General features: G+C 37.1%; 1 protein-coding gene across 2 annotated transcripts in view; it reads right to left on the bottom strand.

Moving 5' to 3' along the window:
* The window catches only part of Scaper (S-phase cyclin A associated protein in the ER), a 372,041-nt gene that overhangs the window by 92,088 nt on the left and 266,953 nt on the right, over nt 1-13,000 (bottom strand). The gene's annotated exons all lie outside the window — the stretch shown is intronic.

The following is a 13,000-nucleotide window of genomic DNA, read 5'->3' on the forward strand; positions in this document are numbered from 1 at the left end:
AAAAAATTAGTAAGATTGATGAAAGAAAGACAGACACACACATGCAAAGAGAGAGAGAGAGACAGAGACAGAGACAGAGACAGAGAGACAAAGAACACGCTAAATCCAACTTAATCAAATAATAACTGAAAATGGAGTTTGTTACAGAAGATGCCAGTGAAATCCAGAAAGTCATTTGGGAATACTATGAAAGCTTACATTTTAAAAATCTGGGAAATAAATGAACAAATTTCTAAACTCACTTGACCTTCTAAAATTAAATTCAGAACTCATAAACAAACAGAATAATAACAAGCAAAGAGATTGAAGCAGTAATTAAAAGTCTCTGCAAAGAAAAGCCAAGGGCCAGATGTATCCACTACTTAATTCTATTATATGGTCAAGGAAGCTCTTAGACCTCAAACTGTTTTGCAAAATACAAAGGGAAGGAACACTACCAAATTAATTATACGATGCCAGAACTACTCTGATATTAAAACTAGATTAATACCTTACAAGAAAAAACTACAGACTAATTTTCCCAATGAACACACATGTCAGCATTCTCATACATGTATGTGTATACCCACATATATTTCTATATGTCTATATTTTGAATAGAATTATGCCATTTGGGCTGATGATGCTTCTCACAAGAGTCACAGACAAACAGAAACCTCAGTTCCAGGCAAAAGAACTTCTTTTTAGGTTGTTTGGTCAGGGTAATCCCAGATACCCCAAAACAATATAGGGTCTTACTGTTGTCCATAATTGTGTCCCAGAGGTGGAGGATAAGTCCTTTTTGTTGAACTCACCACATACTTCAGGCACAGAACTCAGAAGATTCCATCCAGAGCTGACCTGAAAGTTTCCTGTCTGAGGTCTCGTTTCTCTGGTGCCAGAGGTGCTGTGCTGTCAAGAGGGTGTGATGCTTGTGAACCACAACATGGCAAGATAACCCTAAAGCTGCAGTAGTGGAACTCATACCTCGCCAGTAACCAATAGAGGCCTAATTGGAATTAAGGCCTGCTCAACAGTTTATCTTGGGATGTCCAGCACCAAATGATAGATCTACAACACAACTCATACATCTATGGCACAGGAAACATCACAGAGGAGGGGCAGAAAGAACCAGGGGCACCAGAAAATGTGCTGTGCTGTGAGATTGTGTCTCCTAGAAATGACAAAGAAGATTCACCCATGATATTTCAAAAACATGGCTTCCCAAGAAAGACCTGAACAAGGACAATACCAAGATATGCTAAATGAAAGAGGAAAATCTCATGGGGTCCAATCCCAAAACAAAAAACTACAGGCACCTAATGACTGTTGAGAGAGGGATAATTAGCCTTTCCCAGGGATGAGCTCCTTAATTATACAATACCAAGTGGTAAGCCCTGAAATCCTATACACACAAGTAACACTAAGTGAACTTAGCAGATTGTTTTAGAGAAAGGAAAGAGAAGAAGTAAAATAATGCAATTATATTTTAATTAAAATAAAAAAAGTTAAAAACCCCGCTGAAAATTAGATTCAAGTGCACCCTAAGAACGTCATACAATATGACCCAGTTGGTTTCATTCCAGGGATGGAATACTGGTTTAACATATGGAAATGAATAAATATAATATATCACATAAACAAATTTAAGGACACAAATCAATCATTTCAATAAATGCAGACATGGCATCTGAAAAAGTTCAATGTGCCTTCATAAAACAAATCCTAAAAAAGTTAGAATCAGACAGAACATGTTTCAACAGAAAGGCGTATGACAAAGCTGCAGCAGTCAGATTAAATGGAAAAAAACTGAGTGAAACAAAGAAACCTACTCTTATTTTCATTCAAAATAGTAATCAAATCTTAGCTGAAGCAATAAGACAAGAGAAATATATAAAAGATACAAAGAGGAAAGGAAGAAGTCAAACTATCCCTATTTGTAGATAACATGATTCTGTACTTAAAAGGTCTTACAGATTTCTCCCCAAAATTTTTAGGTATGATAAATACTTTTAGTAAAGTTACAAGATATAAAACTAACATGCAAAAATTAGTAGCTTTTCTATATAATAATGAAATTACTGAGGATGAAATTAGCTGAAACAACTTATATACAGCAGCTTCAAAAACAATATACCTAGGAATACACCTAAGCAAGAAGGTGAAAGGTCATTCAATGAAAACTTCAAGTCATTGAAAAAAAATAAATTGTAGAGGACACTAGGTGACAGAAAGACCCTCACATGCTTGGACTAGAATTACTATTGTAAGAACGGATCATGTTACCAAAAGCAATCTACAGAGTCAATGTGATCTCATCAAAACTCTAATGACATTTTTCACAGAACTAAAATGAACCTAAAATTCATGTACAAACGATCATGGATAGCCAAAATAAAAAGAATAAATAATATCAGAGGTATCACAAAATATTTGACTTCAAATATTGAATTCAGAGTCATACTGACAAAGACGGCATGGTATTGACACAAAAACAGACTTCTAGAGGAATGAAACAACATTAATTACAGAGTGCCCCAAAACAAATCCAAAGAGAATTACAGGCTCCTAATATCTGACAAAGGTGTAAAAAATATGCACTGAAAAAGTACTACCAAAAATAACGCTGGAAAACAGGATATATACACATAGAGAAAAATGAAATTAGATCCACATTTATCACCAGCACAAAAGTCAATTGAAAACAGATCAAAGACCTTACTTCAAATCCTAAGATGCTGAAACTGCTAGGGGAAAACACTTCAAGGTACACGCAAAGATGAGACTAAATGGAGAGCTCACTTTTAAGTGTTTTCTGTTTAAATGCGAGGACCTAAATTCAATCCCTAGGTCTCACCTAAAAAAGAATGGTGATGGTTGTGTCCAACTGTAATCCCAAAGCTGGGAAGGAAGAGATAGGTAGATCCAGGCAGCCGAGCTTCATCAGCAAGCTCCAAGCCAGTGACAGAACCTGTCTCAAAAACAAGGTGGACGGAACTTGAAGAATGACACTGGAGGTTGATGTCTGGCCTGTACGCACACCTGTGGATGTGTACCTGAACACATAACACATGAACACACACACACACACACCCCTAAAAAAAGATTCCATTATCATTTGAAATAATCCTACAAATTGACAAACGGATCTCATAAAATTAAATGAAGATACAGTCTACAGATTGGAAATTTTTTTTTCTCAGATAAAGGATTTACATCTAGTATGATTGAGCATCTCTTGGGTATATTCCCAAAGTGATATTGCTGGATCCTGAGGTAGGTTGATTCTGAGAAACCGCCACACTGATTTCCAAAGTGGTTGCACAAGTTTGCATTCCCACCAGCAATGGATGAGTGTTCCTCTTACACCACATCCTCTCCAGCAAAGGCTATCATTGGTGTTTTTGATTTTAGCCATTCTGACAGTATAAGATGGTATCTCAAAGTTGTTTTGATTTGCATTTCCCTGATGGCTAAGGAAGTTGAACATTACCTTAAGTAACTTTTGGCCATTGAACTTCTTCTGTTGAGAATTCTCTGTTCAGTTCAGTACCCCATTTTTTAATTGGGTTATTTAGAATTTTAATGTCTAGTTTCTTGAGTTGTTTGTATATTTTGGAGATCAGACCTTTGTCTGTTGCGGGGTTGGTGAAGATCTTCTCCCAGTCAGTAGGATGTCTTTTTGTCTTAATGAAGTGTTCTTTGCTTTACAGAAGCTTCTCATTTATCAGATTTTCATGTGTGTATATTCTCGTAGATATATGAATTATACTTTTATCTTATATATTTTAGTAAATAAATCTAATAAAATATATTCAGTTCTATTAAAAAAGGATTTACATCTAGAATATACAAAGGGCAGCAAAAAATAGACAACAAATCATTAATTCAATAAATGGACTGAACACACAATTCTCAAAAGAAGAAATACAAAGGTCAATAAGTATTTGAAAAAGTGTTCAAGGCCCTTAGCCATCAAGGAAATACAAATTAAAACTACTTTGAGATTAATTACTTTGAGACTCCATCTCATTCCAGTCAGGACAGACATGAGCAGGAAATAAATGACAACAGATGCTATGAGGACAGAGGGAAAGGGAAACCCTCTTCATTGTTGGTGGAGTGTAAACTGGTACAGCCACTATAGAAATTAGCATGGAAATTTTTCACAAAATAAGAGCAAACCACTATATGACTCTACTATATCATTCTTGGGCATATATCTTATCTAAAGAACTAAGTCAACACTACAGTTATACATGCATGTTACCACTGCATTAATTACAAAAGCTAAGAAATGGAACTGCCCCATCAATGATGAATAGAAAAAGAAAATATGGCACATGTACCGAATGGAATTTCATGTATTTATAAAAATGAAACATGACATCTGTAGGAAAATGAACACAAGAGGACATCACTATATTAAATGAGACAAACCAGATGCGGACAGGCAAATGCTTCATGTTTTCTCTCAGAGGCAGACTCTAGACTTGCATTTCTATCTGCATGTTGTGTGTGTCCCTATGTGTGCCCATGTATGTGTGAGTGTCTAGGTCTCAAGGCAGAAAAGGGACTGTGATAACAGGAAGAGATGTTAAAGGAGAAGATGGAGAAAGGCAGAGAGTGTATGACACAAAAGCAAACGGGAACAATGTGGAGAGAGGGAAGGCAATGGGTAAAGAGAGATTCATAAGAATAAAGTATGCCTGAATGCAAATACCACAACAAATATCATTATTTTACATGCTAACTTAAAAAGCTAAAAAGATGTGTTTCATGAAACATTGTAAAGTTCTGTTTTAAAGATACCCAGTAAATAAGATGTCTTGCCAGCAAGAAATTTAGATAAAGAATATTGCTGAAATTTAAACAGGAAGAAATTATTCAATTTTGACATTTTTTCACAACAGAGAATTTAGATTTGTGGCACATTTTGGTAGTTTGTTTTAAAAATTGAAATTGATAATTGTGACAGGTGACTCAGAGTGTTATTGAGAAAAGGTTAAAATTTCTACCATTTGTCCTGCGTTGTTTTTCAAGTTTGCTTTTAAAATTTTAATGTGCCACACTGCACGCATGGTTAGAGGACAGCTTGTGGGAATCTTTTCTGTCTTTCTGCGTGTGGTTCAGGGGTCATGCTCACTCAGGCTGTCAGGCAGTGCCATCTCACTGGCCACACCCTGTTTTAGCTAGTATAACCCCCACTACCTTTCAGATGCTGGGAGAGTTAAGAATGAGGGGCACAGCGAAGGACTTAAACACCCAACACCCATCCATTCAAAAGTGGTCTTTCCATGATGCTAATCCTGTCTGTTAACTAGTCAACTTTCACTGTATCAACAGTAGTATTATGCTACATACATAATAAAATGTCAGTGAAATTTAAATTAACTTTAAAATAATTGTCCTAATTATAATAATTCCTCAGAGCAAGGAGTAAGAAATTTCCAACTAGATGTGATATTTCAAAGTGTTTTAAACTGATAAATTAGGCACAAACAGAATATGCAATTTCAATATTCCATAGTGGCATTTTAATTTTAGATTGAAAATTATATATATAATAAGCTCATCTGTATTTCCTCAAATTAATCTCTAACTTAGAAAGTATGTTGAAACATTACAATAATGCATTAAAATGTAGGGTAAGTACCAAATTAATAATTTTTTATTTCTAGTGCTAAACCATTATTTTTCCTGCTAATATTAATTTGATATAAGGCAGCTATTATTATTAAGTCTTTAAACATAGTCTAAGATAGGATCCCATTATGTAATTTAAAGTTCAGTATTAAATAAGATGGCTCTGGAGAAGACCCCAGGTGGTTTGCAGTGCTAAACAGCAGATTAAAGTTGACACAACTAATTTCTTTACTTTAATCTTATTAGTGGTTCAACAGCTGTCAACTGTAACCATCTATGCAAAAAGCCTTTGAGACATAAACAAAATACCTTAGTATGCCAAGTGAAGAAATATATTTATCAATCACTATGGCTAGTTAGCTTCTAAAACATTTCATTTTACTTTGTCTACTGGAGAAAGTTACTTGTGTTTTAGAGATAAAATGTGATTTAAAACATATATTAATTTTTCCTGTCTATATATATGCAATTATTTAGCAGTGGGTTAGATCTTGAGTTTCTTCCATATCGGTAAATAGTATTTTGCTAACATTACTGAAAGTCTATGACATAGTGGACACAGTGGAATGCAACATGGGTCCCAATTATTTAAAAAGCTACATCTGAACTTATGAGAAAGAAATTATCTGATAAATTTATCCTAAATATGCAGTAAATACACAGAAATCTTGCATTTTTTTCTGAATATAATTTTTAAAAAGATTTATTTATTTATTAATTATATATACAGCATTCTGTCTGCATGCATGCATGCAGGCCAGATGAGAGCATCAGATCTCATTACAGATGGTTGTGAGCCACCATGTGGTTGCTGGGAATTGAATTTAGAACCTTTAGAAGAGCAAGCAGGCAGTGCTCTCAACCACTGAGCCATCTCTTCAGCCCCTGAAAATAATTGTTACATTTCCCCTGAACACTGTATCTTCTACATACAAATAGTTACAAATGATTTTGGTTCACGGTACCAAATGATGTACCAGTGAATTTAATTCTTAGTCTGTTATGAAAAAAAAAAGGTGGCCCCAAACCATCTCTCACACACAGTACCCACACCCAACTACAAAAAGCATAAATCAAGGTTAGCCAAACAATGATGGTCTTCCCACACACAAACTATAAAAACACTAACAACAAATCCTCTGCAATCACATTATCAGTCTTTAAAACTATACCAATGAAATGCTTTCATTTTCTTAAAGCAGTAAATACATACAACACTATACTATACATATACAATATGGCAGTACATATAGCACTGCCACCCCACAAATACTAGCTTATGAGACACTCAACCAAAGGTCCTCAGATACTAACACTTTAAATTACATTGTTCTCTTTTCTTTTGTTGTATGATGTGTGATACAGAATATATTTATTAATCTCATAGTCTTCAAAGCGGTAAAAGATTTTTTGATGACAAACATACAGATCTTGGAATATAAGAAATTCAAGAAATACGGGTTGGTTAAGCTGTTTTTCTGGTGACAGCAGGTAGGTAATAAGGCAGAGAGGAGGGAGTACATGACAGTCTCAGTTCAGCTAATGTGATGATGGGGAGAAACCAGTTTTTTAAAACTTTTGTTTCTTTACCTATATAAAATGGTAATTTGGTAAAAAATGTAATAGATCCTGCAGTTATTAAATAAATTTATTATGTGACAGACCCACGTGGAAAGCGACTGTCTTTGTGCAGGTATGGCTACACCAAAGTCTTAACACTGCTACTGCTGCTTTTCACAGCACATGTGCCCAGGACCTTGCAGTGTCACTTTCTCTTATCGTGCATGAGGGTACTTTCTAGTAGCAGTTTGGTACACAGTTGAGCATTTGGCTCTCCTTGCATGATGTGTAAGAGAGGAGTAAGAAAAGGTGTAGTTCCCTGAAAGTCTGTGTCTACTGCTTGAGCACACCATGTTTTAGGGTAGATACATACTATGGTTTCCCTGAGATGAGCAGAATTGTAATTTAAATAAAAAAGCCTTCCCTGAAATGAGACAAACCAATCATTTGTTTCTTTTGTTAAATGCTGTAAAATTTTACTGCTTTCAATAAACACTGTCTTACAAAATATGATACCTATTTTCTAGTTGTTAAAATTACAGCTAATTCTAATAATAAATACATTATTAACTTACAAAAAGAGCTTCATGCTGTAGCTGCAGGATTAAAGTTTTGAGTAGAATTATGCTGCTAGGATTTAGGGTTGGGAGCGTGAAGAATGGAAGATAGGCGTACATACGTAACCATTCTGTGAGCCTTTTTCCCCTCTGAGACAGGATTCTCTGTGTAGCTTTAGTGTCTGTCCTGGCAGTAGTTCTGCACAACAGGCTGCCCTTGAAACTCACAGAGATCCACCTGCCTCTGCCTCCCGAGTGATGGGATTAAAGGCGTGTGCCACCACCATCCGGTCTCTCTGACCTTAAACATCTTAACCTCACCTTAAAATTAGGCAGTTAGCTACTAGTGTCACATAAGTAATTGGTGTAATGAATGATTAAGTTCTCATGAAACACTTGCTTTTTATTAAGATGGCCAGACACGGTCCACTGTGATCACGTTTTAGACCGCAAAGTCTAAATATTTTTATATTTTTCAGTTGTTTATAAATAGAAAATAATGCTCTAAAGATCTAAACTAAGTTCTAATTCTAAAAGGATGAGAAACCCTTAAAGAATAAAGACGGTGGCAAGTACCGTTACCTGTTCTTATAGAACTCACATGCTTAAAGAACCGCATTATCATATATTTTCTTATTTTTGATTCTGAAGGCAAGTTGTTTTCCTTGAAAGCATGCCAGTTTTGAATGTGTTTATCTTACAGTTTAGGGACAGCAAGCTTAACGTAGGTCATTTCTATATAGATTTTACAAATTAGGATTGTAATTAGTAAGTAAGAAAATGGAAGTTCTGCCAGTCCCGGTTTGTTAGAGAAGCATTCATTACTGCTCACTGAATGTTCCAATAGTCCCTAGACCAACTTTCTCTCTCCTGCTTTCAACAATGGACATTCATCAGTCTTCTTTTAAATAAGAGATTTTGGAAACAAAACTATGGCTTTTTCTTTTTTCTTTTGTTGTTGTTTTGTTTTTTTGAGACAGGGTTTCTCTGTAGCTTTGGAGTCTGTCCTGGAACTTGCTCTGTAGGCCAGGCTGACCTCAAACTCATAGAGACTGGTCAGCCTTTGCCTCTCAAGTGCTGGGATTAAAGATGTGTGACACCACCGCCCAGCAAAAGTCTATGGCTTTGTAAGAAGGCTCTATGGGATAACCCAATATTTTCAATCCAATCTAGAGTTAAAAGAATCTTTAGTATTTTTTATTTAAAAAGTATCAGGTTTTTTTTTGTCTGGGAGGTGAACCCATTCAGGTTTCTGCAAGTGGAAAGAGTAGGGCTAATGAGAGCTCTCAGGTGAATTCAGAAGATGAACACTAGTCTCAAGAGGACAGGGCAGTTCCAGCTCTGTGGGATGACGTGCTTTCATTTCTAGCACACTCCTCTCTCCTGAATGAGCTCTGGTCTCTCCCCATTTGTGGTGTGTGCATCCTAAACTGACTTTCTGTAGTCCCTCTCAACTGAGACACACAGAGCCCTGTAATAGCCATCCCAGAAGTTTTTATTTATTTTCTTTCAAACTCAATACCCAAGAGAAAATAACTTCAAGTTTTATAATTTCCCAACTATAAATTCCTGAGAGAGATTGGCTCAGGTTAGCATTTTGTGCTAGATTACAAATTCTCTATTGCTGGCTGACTTATAGATTGGTTGTTCTCAAATCAAATGTTCTTAATGAACAGTTTAAATAGCTATGGCCATGAGAGAAAGCATAATGCAGTATAAAATACACCCTGAAAACTAAACACATAATAAAAACAAGAGCGCTGAGGTGATAGGGAAAGATAAGAAGAAAGATGAGGCCTGAGAGGTGATTCAGTGGGTACAAGTACATGCTAAGGCTGTTGTCTTCATTTGATCCCCAGGACCCACCCAGTTAAGCAAGAGGAGAGAAGGACTCCTGAAAGCTGTCCTGCGACCTCCACATATAGGTTGTGGCATGTGCAACCCTCCTCCAATAAATAAACACAGTAAGAAATTTAAAAAGAAAGGTGAGAGGGTAGCAAGGAATAAAGCTGGGAGTCTGAATTACACTGTGTGGATGAGGAGTGAGGTAAAGATTTATCAGTAGATGAGCTTCAAAGACAGCTGACACGTGAGTTAAGAGACAGCAAATTAAACACAAAAGATCAGTCATCTCAGAAAACTGTGTTTACAGGTACTGGATCTTCAGCAAAATAGTCCTCTTATAAAGTCTTATGTATACATCCAGGGGAGCTATTTTGTAAAGACGGCAGGCCAACACTAGTGATGTTTAGAGTTTATTACATCTCATTTTCCATGCTTATAAGCTCCAAGGATAAAGGTCTATCTCAGTCTTATTTCCATATCTGTGTGTCCACAAAACTGTTCCTGAGATGAAAATTTCTAGGACACTGTTCTGATGCCCAAGGGAACCATATTCAAAGCAACTTATAAAGGCAATGATTTTGAACTCATGTTTTCAGAGGATCAGAGACCATGAAGGTCATGGCAGGAGCAGGCAGGCAGACATGGTGCTGAAGCAGTAGCTGAGAGCTTATAACTGATCCACAGCAGTGATAGAGAGCACTAACTGAGAATTGTGTGGGCTTTTGAAACCTCAAAGCCACTCCATCTCCTAATCCTTCCCAAACAGTTCTACCAACTGGGGACCAAGTATTTAAATATATGAGTCTATGGGGATCATTATCATTCAAACCATCATATTCCACTGCCCCCATAGACTTGTGGCCATATCAGAACGCAAAATGTGCTTAGTCAGTTCAACTTCAAAAGACCCCCCCCTTGCAGTCTTTCAGACTTAAGAGGGTTTAAAATTACGAAATCCAAAGTCTCTTCTGTTAATCAAGGTAATCTCTTAATTGTAACCCCTCATAAAATCAAAAAGCAAATCACATACTTTCAACGTACAATGGCAATGACTATAGATTACTATTCCAAAAGGAAGGAATAGGGGCATAGTGAGGAAATATGGAACAAAGCAAGACTGAAACCCAGCCAGGTAAACTCCAAATCCTGGAACTCTATGTCTGATATCAAAAGTCTTAAGTGGCTCTGTCCTTCTGTCTTAGCTAACTGCAACACACTTCTCTCTCTTGGCTTGGTTCCACTCCACGTTTGCAACTTTCCTTGGTGGTATCCCATAGCTCTAGTATCTTAATAATCCTGGCTTCATTTTCACAGCTTCATGCAATGGCCTATCAGGCCCCTGCTACATCCCCGGCCTCAGTAGCTTTTCTTAACCTCTGAGGAAGATTCCACAAGCCCTTTACTCTTGTATCCTTCATGACTCTAAAGCCCACAATCATATGGGCAAAGATATCAAGTTCTTCAGTCTGCTGGGTCTGGAGACTGGCCCCCATCTTGAATTTCATTTGCATAAGCTTTCCTTTGTAGCTTTGTAGAAACAGGTAATTCCTTACCGTTTTCTTTTTGCCAATTGCAGGATTGGGTGGGGTCTCCTGAAGGCACCACTCCCTTTATTTCATTTCTCATCTCTTTAAGCACAAACCTTGCATCCAACATTAAAAACTCCCTGGTGCTCTTTTCCTCTTCAAATTGTACCTTCTGTATTTATTTTTGTCCCATTTCCTCTTTTTCATTATAGACCTATATAAGTGTGATCACTAGTAACTACACAACGGAGTCAATACCACTGTCTTCAAATCTCCACCCATGAAATTAGTCCCAAATAATTTAGCCTCAGGCAGAATTCTTTTTTTTTTTTTTTTTGGTTTTTCGAGGCAGGGTTTCTCTGTAGCTTTGGTGCCTGTCCCGGAACTAGCTCTTGTAGACCAGGCTGGCCTCGAACTCCTGCCTCTGCCTCCCAAGTGCTGGGATTAAAGGCGTGCGCCACCACCGCCTGGCCCAGATTATTCTTAAGATATGGTTAAAAACCATCCACAATCTTTGTCAAAATATCACCAGAATGGTCTTTAGGCCAGCTGCAAATATTGTTCTCCTCTGAACCCTCGAGCTGGTCCTCCATAGTCCACACTGACCTCCACTGTCTTCCAAGTTCCTACTAGAATGACCCTTTAAGCTCCAATTACAGTGTTTAACTACTTTCTTAGCCCCAAGTCCCAAAGTCTTTCATTTCTTCAAAGAACAACATGGTCAGGCCTGTCATCACTAGTCTGTCTTAATTACTTTTCTATTGCTGTGACAAAACACTGTGACCAAGGGAACCTATACGAGAAAGCATTTAATTTGGGACCCATGGTTCCAGGGGGTTAAAGTCTATGGCCATCATAGCTGGGAACATGGCAGCAGGCAGGCAGGCAAGCATGGTGCTGTATCAGTACCCGCGAGCTCACATATGATTCATAATAAGCAGAAATAGAGAAAGAACTAACTGGGGACTGTGCGGGCTTTTTAAACCTTACACTCTACCCCCTACCCAGTGATATACCTCTTCCATTAAGACATATCTCCTAATCCTTTCTAAACAGTTCCACCAACTGGGGAACAAGTATTCAAATAGTTGAGCCTATGGAAACCATTCCCATGCAAACCACCACAGCATCAAATCATTAGAAGTCATTTTAATACTATGTCCATTTAGTAGAAAAAGTTTTAGGTTATCTCTTAGGGACTATGACCTATCTAGTATATGTTCTTGGACCCTTTAACAGTGCCAGGTATGGGTTTCATCCACTTGACTCTGGATCCAATCAGAAAAGTGGTTGGTTTTCCCTATATCATTTGTGCCACTATTGCATCAGTGGACTTTTTTTTTTTCTTAAAAAAAAAAATCAACATCTTTAGCCATCTGGAAAATGTAAATTAAAACTAATTTGAGATTTCATCTTACTCCAGTCAGAATGGCCATGATTAAATGAACAATCGATAATACATACTGGTGCAATGTGGGAAAAGGGGGAATATTTGATTGTTGCTGGTGGGAATGCAAATTGGTATGCCAATTCTGGAAATCAGTGTGGCAGTTCTGCACAGACCTTAAAATAGATCTACCACACGATGAAGCTTTGCCACTCTTGAGTATAGACCCCAAAGGCTCTCTATATTATATTACCACAGAGGTACTTCTTCCCTTTCATAGCTTTATTCACAAGAACTAGAAAATGGAAACAGCCTAGATATCCATCAACTGATGAATGGTGTTTAAGGATCTGTATTTCTGTGAAGAGACATCATGACTATAGCAACTCTTATAAAGGAAAATATTTAATTGGGTGGCTTATAGTTTCAGAAGTTTAGTCCATTATCATCTTGCGAGGACACAGTAGCATGCAGGCTGACATGGTGTTCGAGAAGTAGCT

The sequence above is a fragment of the Chionomys nivalis genome, chromosome 4, assembly GCF_950005125.1.
Source record: "Chionomys nivalis chromosome 4, mChiNiv1.1, whole genome shotgun sequence".
NCBI classification, from domain to species: domain Eukaryota; kingdom Metazoa; phylum Chordata; class Mammalia; order Rodentia; family Cricetidae; genus Chionomys; species Chionomys nivalis.